The sequence below is a fragment of the Nyctereutes procyonoides genome, unplaced genomic scaffold (assembly GCF_905146905.1).
Source record: "Nyctereutes procyonoides isolate TBG_1078 unplaced genomic scaffold, NYPRO_anot_genome, whole genome shotgun sequence".
Taxonomy (NCBI): Eukaryota; Metazoa; Chordata; class Mammalia; order Carnivora; family Canidae; genus Nyctereutes; species Nyctereutes procyonoides.
Genome location: NW_026575043.1, coordinates 57,347,701 through 57,367,195, shown reverse-complemented (window position 1 = coordinate 57,367,195; position 19,495 = coordinate 57,347,701).

Below are 19,495 nucleotides of genomic sequence, written 5' to 3'. Positions count from 1 at the left end.
AAAGAGTCCCTGTTGTGTGAAAACAATGAACAACTTGAGAAAAAGATCACATTATATTAAATGAAAAAGTGTTTCAAAACAGAAGATGGTCTCAATTCTCATAAAATATGTACAACTGTGTATATATGCGTGGAATAGCAGACTAAAAGAGAACAAATCAAAGCCTTAACTTGGACTCTACCCAGGCAATTCTATCTGGGATTACAGATGCTTTCCCTTTCCTTTCTGGACTTCTCCATATTTTCCAATTGTCCATGATGAGCTGTATCACCACTGCAATTATTTCTAAAAATGTGTTGTTTTAACAATTAAATAACAGGGACACCTGGCCAGCTCAGTCAGTGGAGCAGGTAACTCTGGATCTTGGGGTCATGAGTTCGAGCCCCACCCTGGGTCTACATAGAGATTACTTAGAAATAAAAATCTTAAAAAAAAATCACAATTCGTTAGGTCTATAAAATAAGAACACCATCATCATCATCCTTGGTCATTAATAATATTTATTAAGAAAGGAGTCTCCTTTTTTTTTTTAAGGATTTATTTATTTATTCATTCAGAGAGAGCAAAGAGAGAGGCAGAGACACAGGCAGAGGGAGAAGCAGGCTCCATGCAGGAAGCCCGACGTGGGACTCGATCCCAGGTCTCCAGGATCACACCCTGGGCTGCAGGCGGCGCTAAACCGCTGTGCCACCAGGGCTGCCCAAGAAAGGAGTCTCCTGCTAAATACTTCTGTTTCCCTGTCCAGAGGAATACCAATGTTGATCTAAAATGGGAGCAAGCAAGGACACCTGGGTGGCTCATTCAGTTGAGTGTCTGCCTTGGGCTCAGGTATTGATCCTAGGGTCCTGGGATCAAGCCGTGCGTTGGGCTCCCTGCTCAGCAGGGAGTCTGTTTCTCCCTTTCCATCTGCACCTCCCCCTCTGCTCATACTCTCTCTTTTAAACAAATAAATAAAATCTTTAAAAATAAAATAAAATGGGAGCAAACAGGGGCACCCAGCTGCCTCAGTTGGTAAAACATGTGGCTCTTAATCTCAGGGTTATAGGTCCAAGCCTCACATTGGGCATAGAACTTACTTAAAAATAAATAAAATAAAATAAAATAAAATAAAATAAAATAAAATGGGAGCAAGTAATGTTATTCTGGAAGAAACCAATGGTGTGCTCCATTCATTCCCAAACTGTGGTACAACATGTGTGTGCATGTCCATATATTGGAAGGGGCAATTATTTATTTTTAAGATCGTAATTTTTTTTTTTTAAGTAATCTCTACACCCAGTGTGGGGCCTAAACTCACAATCCCTAGATCAAGAGTCACATGCTCTGATGACGGAACCAGTCAGGCACTCCTGGAAGGGGCAGTTATAATCATATATGCATTGATTTTTCCATTGTTTCCTCCTTATTTTGGAGGGTACCAGTGTGAGGGCCATGAGTTCTATGAGTTTATTATATAAAAAGTAGGGCCTCATTTTAACCCCAATCTCTTCCAAACCTGAAGAGATTACTCCTAAGTCTAGAACCATAAAATTGGGGCTTTAAACCCCATGTTTGTTTCTGATTTGATGAACACTTTCACCTTTCCAAATTTATTAGTCTATCTGACCCATGGTGCCTTGCCTGAAGAGAGGGATCTAACTCACACCTAGGATTCTCATCCTTAATACACCTTGTTTCATTTTCAACATCCTTCCTGATTATGATCTGTCGCTCTGTTGGCTGTCCTGCTTACAACAAGCAGCTGTCTTCCCATATGGTGCATCAGGCCCACCTGACCCCTTTCTTCCCCCACTTTGCTTCTGTAAATCAGAATTTAGCTGAGGAATTGGTTATCCATGGTGCCTTGGGCTGTGGGGGCATTTGGTGGGGTCACTAAGCACCAGAAATCGATCATTTACCAACCAAACTGGGCTGTGGGTCATCTCCTACTCCCCCTATCTTTTGGTTTGAATTGGGAACTTCTCCAAAGCAGAACTGAAAAAAATTTTTTTAGGATTTTATTAATTTATTCATGAGAGACACAGGGAGAGAGAAAGAGAGGCAGAGACACAGGCAGAGGGAGAAGCAGGCTCCATGCAGGGAGCCCGACATGGGACTCGATCCTGGGTCGTCGGGCTCCCTGCATGGAGCCTGCTTCTCCCTCTGCCTGTGTCTCTGCCTCTCTGTGTCTCTCATGAATAAATAAATCAAATCTTTAAAAAAAGAAAGATGAATGGATAAAGAAGCTGTGGTCTATGTATACAATGCAATATTACTCAGCCATCAGAAACGACAAATACCCACCATTTGCTTCAACGTGGATGGAACTCGAGGGTATTATGCTGAGTGAAGTAAGTCAGAGAAGGACAAACGTTATATGGTCTCATTCATTAGGGGAATATAAAAAATAGTGAAAGGGAATAAAGGGGAAAGGAGAAAAAATGAGTGGGAAATATCAGAGAGTGTGACAGGACATGAGAGACTCCTAACTTTGGGAAAGGAACAAGGGGTGGTGGAAAGGGAGGTGAGCGGGGGGTGGTGGGGACTGGGTGATAGGCACTGAGGGGGGCACTTGGCAGGATGAGCATTGGGTGTTATACTATATGTTGGCAAATTGAACTCTAATTAAAAAATATGTAAATAAATAAAATAAAATAAAATAAAATAAAATAAAATAAAATAAAATAAAATAAATAAAAAATTATTTGACTGTTGAGTCTGGGCTGTTCGTGTTACCAGCCAAGTTTGTGAGAAGGACATTCCTTTTTTTCCCCCATTGTAGTAAGAAGATGCCTTATTATAATTGTTTAACTCAAGGGCCTCATAAATGCAAGTATCGAAACACACTTCAAATTAGCTTAAGCAATAAATGAGAAATCAAAAGAAAGGGAAGAGGGATGCCTGGTTGGCTCAGCGGTTCAGGACGTGATCCCAGAATTCTGGGATCGAGTCCCACATCGGGCTCCCTGCATGGAGCCCGCTTCTCCCTCTGCCTGTGTCTCTGCCTCTCTCTCTGTGTCTCTTATGAATAAATAAATGGGATCTTCAAAAAGAAAAGAGGGGTGGGGCGGGGAAGATACTGGCTTATCTTACAGAAGCTGAAAGAGAGTTTAAGCAGGGCCGGGCGACTCCAGGGGACCAGCTCACAGCCCTTGGGTCCAGCTCTTAGCCATGAAGGTGACTTAACCCTTCCATACCTGTGTCTCTCCAATCAGACTCTCACACGAGAGAATCAGATGGGTCTCAAGCCACTCTCTATAAAAGAGTGATGAAGTCATGAAGAGTCACACAGCAGTTGTGCAAAGGGTATTTAAAAATTACTGTTTGGGGGACAGCCCAGGTGGCTCAGCGGTTTGGTGCCATCTTCAGCCCAAGGCCTGATCCTGGAGACCTGGGATTGAGTCCCACATCCGGCTCCCTGCATGGAGCCTGCTTCTCCCTCTGCCTGTGTCTCTGCCACTCTTTCTCTGTATGTCTCTCGTAAATAAATAAATAAAATCTTTTAAAAAAAATTACTGCTTGGGGACACCTGGGTGGCTCAGTGGTTGAGGGTCTGCTTTTGGCTCAGGGCATGATCCCAGTTTGGGGACTGAGTCCCGCATTGGGCTCCCTGTGAGGAGCCTGCTTCTCCCTCTGCCTATGTCTCTGCCTGTCTGTGTCTCTCATGAATAAATGAATAAAATCTTAAAAAAAAATTACTATTTGGGTAAAGACATGCCCTTTGCCAGATATTCCTCAGCCAAGGTTCCAAATCACCTTCCATGCCTCTCATACATGTAAGTTTGGACTTTGAGTAGGTCTCAATTCTCTCTCTCTCTCTCTCTCTTTAAAGATTTTATTTATTTATTCATGAGAGACACAAAGGGAGAGAGAGGTAGAGACACAAGCAGAGGGAGAAGCAGGCTCCATGCAGGGAGCCTGATGTGGGACTCGATCTCGGGACTCCAGGATCAGCCCTGGGCCAAAGGCAGGTGCTAAACCGCTGAACCACCCAGGGATCCCCAGATCCCAATTCTCTTGCTGCCCAAATGTCTGCCATGTTATAAGATGGTGGTCCCAAAGAAAAGTAATTGATTGGCCTTTGGAAGCAACACAGTTCAGAAGCTCCAACTCCATTCAGAGAGCCCTTCAGAAGGCCTTTCTGGAGAATTAAAGTCTTCATTATTTTATATATTGCTTTATAAAGTTGGGGGAAAGAAATACTCTTTGTCAGGCTTAACTGAAGAGAATACCTGGCGATGATGTTCTGTTTCTAAGTTTTGTGTCTTCTACGACAAATGCATGACCCTTTTGCAACTGGTGTTATTGCTATTCTCTTGGAGCACAAATTTAAGATTTGGCCACCTTGTCTCTTCAGGGAGAAGGGGTTTGCCTGTGGTATTACAAACACCAGGCTTGACCTATAGTCCACAATCCCACGACCCCGGCAAATGAAAGCAAGCACTTCTACACTCTTAACAAATATTGATATACTCAGTGTTCTAGCCACACCCACAGAGGGATTTACTCCCATCAGCAGATATTGGGAACAGTACATAAAGTTCCTAATACAATCAAAAAGAAGAAGGGCCCCTGGGTGGCTCAGTCCTTTAAGCATCTGCCGTTGGCTCAGGTCATCATTCCAGCATCCTGGAAACAGCTGTGCATTGGGCTCTCTGCTCAGCAGGGAGCCTGCTTCTGCCACCCTCTGCTTCTGCCTCCCTTGACTCCTCTTGCTTGTGCTCTCTCTCTCATTGTCAAATAAATTAGTAAAATCTAAAAAAAAAAAAAAAAAAGAGGGACGCTTGGGTGGCTCAGTGGTTGAGCATCTGCCTTCGGCTCAGGACATGATCCCAGAATTCCAGGATCGAGTCCCATATCGGGCTCCCTGCAGGGAGCCTGCTTCTCCCTCTGCCTGTGTCTCTGCCTCTCTCTGTGTGTCTCTCATGAATAAATAAATAAAAGCTTAAAAAAAAAAAAAGAAAAGAAAAGAAAACCAAAAATAGGGGCACCTGGCTGGCTCAGTCAGTAGAGCATGTAACTTTTTTTTTTTTTTTAGATTTTATTTATTTATTCACGAGAGACACAGAGAGAAGGCAGAGACACAGGCAGAGGGAGAAGCAGGCTCCATACAGGAAGCCAGACGTGGGACTCGATCCAGGGCCTCCAGGCTCACATCCTGGACTGAAGGCGGCGCTAAACCGCTGAGCCACCCGGGCTGCCCTAACTTTTGGTTTTCATAAAGTAGCATGAGGCAAAGACATACTCACAATCAGATACTACTTTCATCAGCAGCATCATTTGATTTCTACCAACTATATCTAAGATTTGCTCTCTGCTACCTGTTAGAAACTGAGCTAAGAGCTTTATGTAGATGATCCCATATCATCCTCCCAATAACTTCAGAGGGGAGGTGCTCTTTCCATTTCACAGATAAGGGAACTGAGACTCAGAAAGTTTGAATAGTTTGCCTAAGGTCAACAGTCTATGGGTGAAGGACCAAGAAAACAGAGGCTAGTGGTCTGACTCCAGAGTCTTTGCCTTTAAAGTTCTGAGAAAATGTAAAATGAGACATGAACAATGTGAATTGAAAAAGGTACAGGGAATACCTTGAGCCATTTGGGTCAACGTTCCCAGAACTTTCTAGGCTGCCCAACAACTTAGGTCTTCAGGTACTTCCCAGGTCCAGGCTGGGATCATGTACTTAAACTGCCCAGTATAGTGCCTTGCACCTGGAAGGTATTCTAGATAGGAGTTTCCCTTTTCCAGAGCTAACTGGTGATTGGCCCCTTTCTTCCTTTTTGAAGATCCTTCTTGTTTTTCTATAGAAACTACCATTTTATAAGGAGACAGATCAGGGATATTCACTGTAACATTATTTATAATAGTGAAAAACAGAAAACAACCTAATTCTCCATGAGTAAGGGAATAGATATATAGAGATACAGGCTCCTGATGGAATACTAAGTAGCAGTGAAAAAAAATGAACCTGAGGTACCTTGTATCAGTAGGACTGAATCTTGAGCATAATATCTAGAGGAAAAAGCAAGCTGTCAAAAAATAAATTCAATATGATAACATTTATGTAAATGTTTAAAACATACTAAACAGGGGCACCTGGTGGCTCAGTATTTGAGTGTCTGCCTTTGGCTTGGGTCATGATCCTGGGGTCCTGGGATTGAGTCCCCCATCGGGCTCACTGCAGGGAGTCTGCTTCTCTCTGTGTGTCTCTCATGAATAAATACATAAAATCCTTTTAAAAAGCAAATAAAACATGCTAAACAAAATAACATGATTTTTGGGAGCATTCAATATATAATAAAACAAAAATCTCAGGTGAGAAGGATGCAGAGTGCCTACAGGATATAGATTAGTTCTATGGATATAGGGAGGGAGGGTGGGACATGGATGGAAGGAGACCTCAATTCTGTTTGTAATGCTTTCCCTTCATTTTAAATATTTTATTTATTTATTATTTATTTAGAGAGAGAACACTTGAGTGGAAATGGGGAATGGGGGCAGGAAGGGACAGAGGGAGGGATAGAGTATCTCAAGCAGACTCCATGCTGAGGATCCAGGCTGACACAGGGTTCAGTCTCACCACCCTGAGATCGTGACCTGAGCTGAAATCAATAGATGTTTAAGCGATGAGCCACCCAAGCACCCTGCTTTTACTTCATTTTAAAAGAAAGGTCTGCAAGTGACCCTCAGCAGGTGAATGATTAAAGTGTGGTGCATCCACACCATGGAATGTTACATAGCAATACAAAGGAACAGATTATTGATGCATGCATCAACTTGGATGGATCCCAAGGACTTTATACTGAGTGGGGAGAAAAAGACCAATCTTAAAAGTTACTTACTGTACAATCTCATGTATGTAAAATTCTTAAATGATAAAATTATAAAGAAGAACAGATCAGTGGTTACTAGGGGTTAAAGGGTGTGGTAGAACATGAGGATGTTTCTTTCGGGTGAGAGTGATTTGTATCTTCAATGTGGTGGTGATTATACAAAATCTATGTATGTCTGGGGTGCCTGGATGGCTCAATCTGTTAAATGTCTGACTCTTGATCTCAGCTCAGGTACTGCTTTCTGGGTCATGAGTTCAAGCCCCACATAGGGCTCCACACTGGGCATCAAGCCTACTTTAAAAAAAAAATCTGTGTATTTAATAAAATGTCATAGAGTTATAACAAAAACAGAGGAGAAGAAGAGGAGAGTAAAGGAGGGGAAGAAAGAATGGAAAGGAGGAAGAAAGAATACATGGAAAAACTGGTGAAATTCAAGTGAGGTTTGTAGACTAGCTAATTTTATTGGGAAATATCAATATTCTGACTTTGGTAATCTAGTACAGTTATGTAAGGTGCCATCATTGGGGGACTCTGGGTAATGGGGAGATGGGATCATACTACTTTTTATCAATTTATGGGTCTATAATTCAAAATAAAATGTTAAAAAGTAAAAATGTTCTGAAGTAAATATAACACACAGCTAACATTTGTTAAATCTGAGGATGCCTGGGTGGCTCAGTAGGTTAAGTGTCTGCTTTCAGCTCTTGTCATGAGCTGAAAGGGGTCCTGGGATAGAGCCCTTCATTGGGATCCCTGCTCAATGGGGAGCTGGTTTCTCCCTCTCCCTCTGTGGTTCCCCCTGCTTGTGCTCTCTTTCTTTGTGTCAAATAAATAAATTAAATCTTTAACAACAAAAAAAAAATTTGTTAAATCTGGGTGGTAGAAGCACCTGGTGGCTCAGTTGTTTGGGAGTCTGAGTCTTGGTTTCTGTTCCAGTTGTGATCTTGAGGTCCTAGGATCAAGTCCCACACGGGGCTCTGCACTTAGTGGGGAGTCTGCTTTGCCCTCCCCCTCAGCCTCTGTCCCTGCTCTCTCTCTTTAAAATAAATGAATAGGGACATCTGGGTGGCTCAGCAGTTGAGTGTCTGCTTTGGCTCAGGGCGTGATCCCGGAGTCTGAGTCCCAGGATCAAGTTCCGCTTCTGCCCGCATCCTGCTCCCTGCATGGAGCTGCCTTCCCCCTCTGTGTCTCTGCCTCTCTCTGTGTGTGTCTTTCATGAATAAATAAATAAAATCTTTTTTTAAAATAATAAAAATTCATAAAACACGTTTCTACCACCCAGATTTTTAAAAAACATTTATTCATTTATTTTAAGATTTTATTTATTTATTCATGAAAGACACAGAAAGAGAGAGGCAGAGACATAGGCAGAAAGAAAAGCAGGCTCCCTGCAGGGAGCCAGATGTGGGACTTGATCCCAGGACCCCGGGATCACACCCTGAGCCAAAGACAGCCACTCAACTGCTGAACTGCCCAGGCATCCTGAATTTTTATTCTTTATGAGCATGAGGGTGCATGTACACACACGTGTGCATGCTTAGGTCAACTGACAGCACCTTAAGGCAGACACTACCACCCATTCTGTTGACAAGGCCCCCATCTGACAAGATTCAGCTTATTCTCCATCTTCTTTTCATCCCTCCTCACCAGATGCTTTTTATGCTTTGAAGATTTTATGGCTAGCCACTTGAGGAACAGATAAAAGGTAGCCAAAAATTAGCTTGTTTATAAAAAAAACTAGTAAGATTAAAAACTCTTACAAAATGACAATGGAAAACTTAATGCTGAGTAAAAGAAGCCAGACACAAAAGGCCACATACAGTATGATTCCACGTATATGAAATGTCCAGAACAGGTAAATCCTTAGAGACAGAAGGTAGGTTGGTGGCTGCCAGGGGTGGGGGAGGGGAGAAGGAGGAGTGGCTGCTGATGGGTACGGGATCTCCTTTTGAGGTGATGAAAATGGGAACTAGACAGAGGTGGAATTTGCACTGCCTTGTGAATGTACCAAATGCCACTGCATGGTTCACTGTAAAATGACTGAATTTGGGGCACCTGGATGGCTCAGTCAGTTGAGCACTTGCCTTCAGCTCAGGTCATGATACTGTGGGCCTAGGATCGATCCTCACGTCAGGCTCCCTGCTCAATGGGGAGCCTGTTTCTCCCTTTCCCTCTGCCATTCCCTTGGCTTATGCTTTCTGGTTCTCTCTGTCAAATAATAAATAAAATCTTAAAAATAAAATAAAATAAAATGATTGTATGTTATGTGAATTGCATCTGGTTGAAACACAAAAATATCTTGTGAGCAGAATCTCTGGAGTAACTGTCCCTGCCTCTGGCTCATCCTCGCTCCCATCCTCCACTTCTCCATCTGTCCCCAGTTTTCTCCTGAGTCAGGCAAGACCTCTGTCCCAGACACAGTGAAAGTGGAGTTAGGGCAGGGCATTAAGTATGAGCCAGTGTCTAATGTGATTGCTGGAAAACTCTGATTGGGTAATTCTCATATAAACGTTTTCCTTACTCTTACAACCCCTTGGAGCACAACATGGAGCCAGAGCCTCCGACTGAATAGCTTTGTTGAAATTCTAAGCCCCAAGAACTGGAATGTGACTGTCTTTGGAGATAGGTTCTTTAAAGAGGTAATTAAGGTAAAATGAGGTCTTTAGGATGGCCCGAATCCCACAGGCTTGCGTCCTTATAAGAAGAGGAGGTTAGGACATAGGTAGACACAGAGGGAAGTCCACGTGAGGCCGCAGGGAGAAGACAGTTATCTACAAACCAAGGACAGAGGACTCAAAAGAAATAACGCCAACACATTGACCTTAGACTTCTGGCCTCAAGAACCATGAGAAATAAATTCTTATTTAAGCCTCCGGTCTGTGGACCTCTGTTATGGTGGCCCTAGCAAATGAACAGGGCCTGATCAACCTTCTTAAAAGATTCCATCAGGGCAGCTCGGGTGGCTCAGCGGTTTAGTGCCACCTTTAGCCCAGGGCCTGATCCTGGAGACCCAGGATTGAGTCCCAAATCAGGCTCCCTGCATGGAGCCTGCTTCTCCCTCTGCCTGTGTCTCTGCCTCTCTCTCTGTGTGTCTCTCATGAATAAATAAATAAAGTCTTAAAAAAAAAAAAAAGACTCACTCAGCCAGTGGCTGCAGAGCTTAGCTGGAATGCCCTACATATTTATTTAAAACCACTTATCACCTATAAATTTGAAAAGAATTTGACATAAGGCCTGCTGTGCTACACAGCAGAGAAATTCAACTTTAGAAAAAGTAGAATAACACCAAGGACAGATGGACTTTTCATAGGCAAACATTGCCCAACTGCTTCTCTCTCTTCATCGACCCTTTGTGTGATGATGGAAATCAATCTCAGAATTTATTAAAATGCATATTTAAAAGAATGTAATGAGAGAAGAAAGTTACAGGGCTCTCTAGAGTTCCTGTAGAGGCTGATATTTCAGTCATGATTTTAAAAGTATCTATTTTGGGGCACCTGGCTGGTTCAGTCGGGAGAACACAGGACTTTTGATCTCAGGGTCAAGAGTTCAAGCTCCATGTTGGGTATAGAGCTTACATTTAAAAAAAGGGGGGGGGGACTACTGGGTGCTTAGTGATTGGGCGTCTGCCTTTGGCTTGGGTCATGATCCAGGAGACCCAAGATCAAGTCCCACATCAGGCTCCCTACATGGAGCCTGCTTCTCCCTCTGCCTATGTCTCTGTCTCTCTCTCTGTGTCTCTCATGAATAAATAAATGAAATCTTTATTTATTTTTTTAATAAATGACATCTTTAAAAGATAGATAGATCTTAACAAAACTAAAATTATTATAGTCCAGAAAAAAAAAGCCTTCCTCAATATTATTATCCACTGTTGTTTTTTTTTTTTTTAATTTATTCATGAGAGACACAGAGAAAGGCAGAGACACAAGCAGAGGGAGAAGCAGGCTCCATGCAGGGAGCCCCATGTGGGACTCGATCCCAGGATCCAGGATCATGCCCTAGCCAAAGGCATACGTTCAACCATTGAGCCACCCAGGCGTGCCTCCACTGTTATTTCTAACAAAGAATATTCACATTAAACTATTAATGATTACTTTCCTAAAAACAAAAATGGAATTGTATCTCTTTTCCCATTTCAGAAACCTTCAATTATCAACAGAATAAAATTCAAACTCAGCATGGCCTTCCCCTGCCAGGCTATGTGGTATCAGCGTGGTATGGGGAAGTCAAGGAGAATGCTCTGGAATCAGAGGATCCTGGGATGAAATTCCAGCTTTACCACCTGCCAGCCAGGTGCTCAGGACGAAGAGAATGAAAAAGGCCTAGGACCTTTCCAGCTTTTGAAGCTCCCCGGATTTATTTTCCTACTGAGATATAGTTCACATACTATAAAATACACTTTTTTTAAAGGCCACTTATTTTATGGAATATCTTGTGCTGGACATTTTTTTACATGCAGACACATGCCTAGAAGGGCTGAGAGAGTCAGGACAGACAGGGGACAAAAATCTGAATTTACATCAAAGCCGTTCATTGTCTTTCCCACTAAGGGCTCAGCCAGCGCTTTCCTGTGCTTCTCAAGTGCCCAGTGGTCAGTCCTTATTTAGTGTGAAATAAAGACAGGATTGAAGAGAACCAGCCAACTGACAGAGAGAAGCCTGAGAAACCCCTGAGAGAGACAGTCCTGATTCTGGCAGCCACAGGCAAGTCTCCCCCTATGGCTAGGTACCCTTGGTCAGGGCTGGCTTCCAGACACACCAACTGGGTTCCCAGCCACCCAAGCCATTTTTCAAGAAGCCAGTATGTTATGCAACAACTGTCAACGACCCCAGCATCAAGCTCTTAACTTTCATCCAGCCCAGGACACCTACCAAAACCATACTTACACTTGATCTTAGCCAAAAGGCCGGGAAATGAGAAGTCCACCCTTTTAAAGTAGTTTTTGGTATATTCACAGTGCTCTGCAGCCATCCCCTCTAGATGATTCCAGAACTTCTTTACCATCCCAAAAAAGAAAACCTATCCCCATTAGCAGTCCTGTAGAGTTCCCGAAGTCCTTGACAAACACCAATCTACTATCTGTCTTTATGGTCATTATATATTTTTAAAAATGAAGAAAGGCGGGACGCCTGGGTGGCTCAGTCACTTAGGTGTCTGACTCTTGATTTTGGCTCAGGTTGTGGTCTTAGGGGTCATAGGATTGAACCCCACGTTGAGCTCCACACTCATTGTGGAGTCTGTTTGGGGTTCTCACCTTCTCCCTCTGATCCTCCCCACACCTGCCCCTGCTCTCTTAAATAAATAAAATCTTTTTTTTTTAAATGAAGAAATACTGGGGTACCTGGCTGGCTCAGTGAGTGGAGCACACAACTCTTAATCTTGGTATGGTGAGTTTGAGCCCCACACTGAGTGTAGAACTTACTTTAAAAAATGAAGAAATGCCATAACAGGGTAGAAAAATTGGAGGAGGGACGTGGCTCAGCGGTTGAGTGTCTGCCTTTGGCTCAGGGCATAATCCTGGAGTCTTGGAACGAGTCCCACATCAGGCTCCTTGCATGGAGTCTGCTTCTCCTTCTACCTATGTCTCTGCCTCTCTCTCTCTCTGTGTCTCTCATGAATAAATAAATCAAATCTTTAAAAAAAAAACAAAAAGAAAAATTGGAGGAGGAGGATTTAGAAGGAGAAAATGTCTTAATCAAGGCTTCTTTCCCCCTATACTGGTTTAGGTGCTTGTTCTGGGGTTGGATCCAACAGCTATAACTGAGACCTTGGGCTCTCCTGGGTATTCGTGGGAAACTCCTGAGGGGCTGGACAGGAGACCAGAAAATGGCCCTTAACCTAGATATGAACCAGTATGATGGTTAAAATATGTCCACATGTGCTTCGACACTCGTCCCTTCTAAAGATGGAGTCTAATTTTCCTCTGCTTGGATGTAGGTCAGACTTTGTACTTTCTATTAACAAATAGAATGTAATTGAAGTGATACTATGTGCTTCCAAAGCTAAGCATTAAAAGCTTCTCTCCCCTTCCCTTTCTCTCTCTCTTCCCTGTTTGGCACACCGTATTGGGTGGAAGCGCAGGCCACATGCAGAGGCCGCAAGGGACTGCTCTGGCTAATACTTCCAACTAGATCCTGAGCTGACAGCGAGCAGCCACAGCCAGGAGCAGCCACAGCCAGCAGAGCCCCCTTCAAGAGCATGTGATCCGGGTAATAGGCTCAGGGTCTCATGGTAAGAAGGGCCCAGGCTTTGTTTTAATGCTCTGCCATCAGTACCTTGAAATTCACTTCCCTTTTTTTTCTTTAAGTAATCTCCATATCCAACATGGGGCTCAAACTTACAACCCTGAAATCAAGAGTCACATACTCTACAGACTGAGCCAGTCAAGCACCCCAGCACCCTGAAATTCTTAACACCTTTCTTTCTCTTTCTTCTTTTAAAAAAGATTTTATTTATTTATTTATGAGGGACACAAAGAGAGGCAGAGACATAGGCAGAGGGAGAAGCAGGCTCCTCACTGAGCAGGGAGCCCAACACGGGGCTCTACCTGGTTGTGTCCTGGGATCACAACCCTAGCCCAAGGCATACATTTAATGACTGAGCCACTCAGGTGCCCTGAAATTCTTTTTATTTTTTATTTTATTTATTTATTTATTTTTATTTTTATTTTTTAATTTATTTATTTTTATTTTTATTTTTTTAAAAGATTTCTATTTATTCACTCATGAGAGACACACAGAGAGAGAGAGAGGCAGAGACATAGGCAGAGGGAGATGCAGGCTCCCTGTGTGGAGCCTGATGTGGGACTCAACCCCAGGACCCCAGGATCATAACCTGAGCCGAAGGCAGATGTTCAACCACTGAGCAACCCAGGTGTCCCTCACCCTGAAATTCTTCACACTTAACAGTTTATTGAGATATAATTCCTATAGTAGAAAACTCACCATTTAAAGTGTACAATTCAGGAGTGCCTGTCTGAATTCATGGCTCATGGAAACCATCAGAGATAATATGTAATTATTGTTGCCTTACACTGCTATGTTTTGGGGAAATGTATTATATACCAATAGATAGAAAAAGCAGGCAGAAAATAGCAGATTCTGGGAAGAGCCTCCAGGTCTGTGGGTTCTAGGATGAAGCTTCCTTTGGCTTCAAATGAGCATTCTGGGTCTTCTCAACTTCCTTGAGTTGGGGGTGAATGAGCTTATCACCCTTAGGATGTGTGAGAATGGTACTAGCATTTGCTGGTGGAGCCGACAGCATCATTGTCATCTTCCGGGCAACCTGATGGAGAGTTCAAACCCAGTGGGGCTTCAACTAGTGGGTATATCATCTCATACATATCTTCAGTTTGTATCCAGTTTTTCCATCGGCTTCATTATCTAGGTATTTCAGGGTAAACAAACTCTTTCAATGAACTTGGAAAGCGATTGGTGGTCTGTAAGTTCAAGAAATCATTATCTTTAAGGAACATTCTCTGGTGGAGCTGTGTATACCTATATCTGGTGCATTATTTTTTTAATTCAAATCATCTATTGGACTACACTCACACAGTTTATGATATACTTTAACATCTGTGATTTTACAGATCATTTCATTTTTGTACTAAAAATATGTTTTAGGGTTGCCTGGGTGGCTCAGTCAGTAAAGTGTCTGCCTTGGGCTCAGGTCTTCCTGGGATCCAGCCCCACATCTGGGCTTCCTCCTCAGCAGGGAGCTTGCTTTTCCCTCTCCTTCTGCTGCCCCTGCAGCTGGGCTCTCTCTTATGCTCACTCTCTCTCTCAAATAAATGAATAAAATCTTAAAAAGAAAAAAAAAAACTAAATGTGAGGCTCCGAAAACTTCTGGATTGTAAAGCATCCATATGCTGGGAGACTGGTAAACCCCAACTCCACAGGAATAGAAGCTTCTATGCTCTGGACCCTTGCAAACCTTATCTATGTACCTCTCCATCTGGCTGTTCATTTATATTCTTTAGAATATCCTTTATAATAAGCCAGTAATAGTAAGTAAAGCACTTTCCTGAGTTCTGTGAGCCATTCTAGCAAATTATCCTACAGGAGAAGGGGACATGGAAGCCCCTGATTTATAGCTGATTGATCAGAAGTACAGGTGGCAACTTGGGACTTGCAATTGGCATCTGAACTGTCAAGGCAGTCTTGTGGGACCAAGCCCTTAATCTGTGGGGTCTGATACTAACTGCAAGTAGTTAGTCTCAGAGTGGAACTGGATTCTAGGACACCCAGGTGGTGTCCAGAGAGCTGGAGAATAGACTAGTATGGAGAAAAAACCCCACACATTTGTCAGAAGTGTTGTGAGTAAAAGTAGATCACTCATATACAGGAGTAGAGGCTGCTTTGCCAGCTCACACAGTGTAGGAAAACCTCAACAGTGAAAGCTCAGCCCCAAGGAGCTTGCCTATTCCAAGGAGGAATAATAGCCCATTAAATGGGCGCCAGCACCCAGAGACAGAAGGGCAGATACACCAATCAGAGCATACATTGCTGAAGAGGACAAACGTGCCTCGGAATTTAAAACCATCATAAACAAGAATGTGTCAGTAAATCCAAATACAGCCCACATAAAGAACTTTCCAGAGCTGAAATATATGATTTTCAAGATTAAGAAACTCATCTTAGGAGTTAAAAGTGAGTAGGGTCCCTGGAGTCCAAGAGATCAAGAGCAAGAAATGTCTCAAAGCACAGAACAAAATTATAAAGAAACAGAAATCTGTGGGGAGCTAGAATTGAGGAGAGCTCCAGAAGAATGAACACACACACTGTAGGAGCTCCAAGATGAGAAGATGCCCCAGATAAACAAATAAGCCAAGAAAAGTTCCCTGAGAATAGTAAAGACCAAAGATTACAGATTGAAGGGCTCTCTGAGTTCCAGACAGGGCTGATGAGAGGAGGCGTGTATGTAAGCATGAAGCATATTCTGTAACAATCATACAAGAGTCATGTGGAGGCGCACCTGGGTGGCTCAGCGATTGAGCATCTGCCTTCGGCTCAGGTTGTGATCCTGGGGTCCTGGGATCGAGTTCTGCATCGGGCTCCCTGCATGGAGCCTGCTTCTCCCTCTGCCTATGTCTCTGCCTCTCTCTGTCTCTCTGAATAAATAAAATCTTTTTTTTTTTTTTAAGTGTCATGTGGAAAGCAGAAAACTATTCACAAAGAAAAAAGAATATCAGATTGGGATCAGATTTTTCATTGACAGTAGTGGACAACGACAGTGGAACTGTATCTACACAGAAGAGAGAAAGGACCACAACCCAAGACTCTCCAGTTGTCAGAATATTTGCATCTATTGAGGCAAAAGGAAGGCGGTCAAGGGGACCCAAGAATTCAGAGAATATAATCCCCAGTGCTCCATCCGAGGAAAGTACCTGAGAAAAGCCTAGCCAAGCTGAAAGTAAACCTGCAAAGAAAACTGAGGAAGGAGGAAGAAAGAGAGAAAACAGCATTAAAAATGTACACATGTGACATTTTAAATCTAAATGGAGCAGGATAGACTGGAATTTGTGAAACAGGGAAGGATTCTTGAAACCAAACAAACATCCTCTAAGGGACTTCTAACAAATACTAGATTATCTCAGCCAAACCTCAGAGAGCAATGGAGGGGAGGGAAGTATAAAGTGTCAGGGGTCTCAGCAGGGAACAGGGGAAGGAAAGACAAGGAAGTGAAAGTGTTCTAAAGGTCTCATCCTACTGGGTGAGGGAGAAAGGGAGGAAATAGATCAAGGAAGTGGTTAGTTATGTGCCTCTGATTATGGGAGCAAGGAAATTGGTCATGGAAGAGATGGGGATCTTAACCAAACCAGGGAACACAGAAGCCAGGAAAGAAAAGATGGATATATTTGACTATGTAAACATTAAAATGTTTTGTGTGACAAAGGATACCATAAATACAGCAAGTGCAACTGATGGAGCTGGAAAAATATTTGTAATATAAATAATGGTCAGCAACTGGAATTGACTTATTGTGTGCCTGGCACTGTTCTGTTCATTCTAAGGGTATTAACTCACTTGTGTCTAGAGCAATGCTATGAAGCAGGAATGATGATGACAATGAAGATCACTTCTTTTTTTTTCCTTTGGGGAGGGGCAGGGGCAGAGAGAGACGGAGAGAATCTTTTTTTTTTTTTAAGATTTTATTTATTTATTTATTTATTTATTTATTTATTTATTTGAGAGAAAGAGAGCGCAAGCAGGGGGAGGGCTAGAGGGAGAGGGAGAAGGCTCACTTAGCTGGGAGCCTGACATGGGGCTCTAACCCAGAACCCTGAGATTATGATCCGAGCTGAAGGCAGATGCTTAACTGACTGAGCCAACCAGGTGCCCCAGAGAGAGAGAATCATAAGCAGGCTCCTCATGCAGTACAGAGACCAATAGGGGGCTCGATCTCAGGACCCTGAGATCAAGACCTGAGCCAAAATCAAGAGTCAGATCCTTAACTGACTGAGCCACCCAGGCATCCGGATTATCACTACTTTATAGATGAGTAAACTGAGGCATGACAAGGTTAAACGACTTGCCAAGGTCACATGACCAGTCAGAGCCTGAGTGACCCTTGGCAGCCCTCCCCAGGAAACAATAGCCAAGTGGATGCTATATAAAGAGCTTTACAAATTGACCAGAACAAGACAAACAACCACTACAGGAACAGACTTATATTATAAATAGACCATTTGGAGAAAAGCAAAATGAAATGGCTAGCAAACATATAAAAACACCCTCAATTTCTGTGGTCAAAAAAATACAAATTAAAGAAGCAACAGGACACCAGACTGACACAAACAGAAAATGGGATGTTGTCAAATGCTGACAGGAATGTGGAGGAAAGGGCACTCTTCTACATGTGAAGCTTGCAGCCTTTTGGGAAAGCTATCTGGCAACATCTCTTAAAATTAAAACTAAACATACCCTTTCACCCATTAATCCCACTCCTGGGAATCTGGCCCAAAGAAATAAAAACACTAATACTTAAAGACAAGGATTTTTTTTTTTTTTTGAGCATTGTTTTTTGTGGCAGAAAACTTGTCACAATGTGAATCCCCATTTTAAAAAAAGAGAATCCATTGCATGAATTATGTTATATCCACCCTATATACATTTCAGTAAGATAAAATCAATCAGGGTCTGCAACATGGCAGCCCACTGGCCCAAAGGGCTGGCAGATATGTTTTTCATGAGCCAACAGTGTTTCTTCAAATTCCTGCAGGCAAAATAAAAAAAAAATAATAAATAAATAAATAAATAAATAAATAAATAAATAAATAAATTCCTGCAGGCTTCTGAGTCTGTGATCCCCTAGAAATATTTCCATTAGATGCAGACCCTGCCCTCCATAGGGTCGTGGTGCATAAACAAATACACAGTACATGTAGTGGTAGCTGTACTTTGTGGTGGCGGGGTTGGTGGGGGACATTGGCAAGGATGTGGAGGGATGGGAACTCTGCTATGTTGCTGGTAGGATGTACAATGGTGCAGCCGCTGTGGAAAACGTTTTGGAAATTCCTCAACAAGTTAAACATCGAGATATCAGGGGTATCGGAGTGGCTCAGTGGTTAAGCATCTGCCTTTGGCTCAGGTGGTGATCCTGGAGTCCTGGGATTGAGTCCCACATCAGGCTTCCTGCAGGGAACCTGCTTCTCTCTCTGCCTATGTCTCTGCCTCTCTCCCTCTGTGTGTCTCTCATGAATAAATAAATAAAATCTTTTTAATAAATAAACAAACAAACAAACAAACATAGAGGTACCATATGTCCCAGCAGTGCCACTCCTATGAACATATTCAAAAGAATTGAAAACAGGCCTTCAAACAAAATCTTGAACACAATATTCACACCTACACCAATAGCCAAAAAGCAAAAACAACCCAAATACCCATCAATGATAAACGGATAAACAGATGTGGTCCATCTATATAACGGAATACGATTTAGCCATAGAAAGGAGTAAAGCGCTGACATTTGCCACTATGTGGATGCGCCTTGAAGACGTGATGCTGAATGAAAGAGGCCAGACACGAAAAGTTATGTATTGTAGGGGTCCACTTATAGGAAATCTCCAGAACAGACAAATCCATGAAGACAGAAAGCCCATCAGGGACCGCTAGGGGGCTGGGGGAGGGTGAAGAGGGGTGACTGTTCAGGTGGTAAGGAGTTTCTGTTGGCAGGGGACTAAAACGTTCTGGAACTGGATAGGGTGCAATGGCTGCCCAACATGGTTGAATGTACTTAATGCCACTTTATTTTTTTTTAAGATTTTATTTATTTATTCATGGGAGACTGAGAGACACAGAGAGAGAGGCAGAGACACAGGCAGAGGGAGAAGCAGGCTCCATGCAGGGAGCCCGACATGGGACTCTAGGATCACGCCCTGGGCTTAAGGCAGGTGCCAACTGCTGATCCACCCAGGGATCCCTTAATGCCACTTTAAAATGGGTAAAATGTGGGTGCCTGGGTGGTTCAGTGGTTGAGTGTCTGCCTTTGGCTCAGGTCATGATCCTGGGGTCCTGGGATTGAGCCCCATGTTTGGGCAGCAGGGAGCTTACTTCTCCTTCTCCCTCTGCCTGACTTTCCCCCTGCTTGCGTGCTCTCTCTCTCTCAAATAAATAAATAAAATATTTTTAAAAATTTGCTATCTTTAAAGCAAATATCTTATTTTTTTATTTATTTTA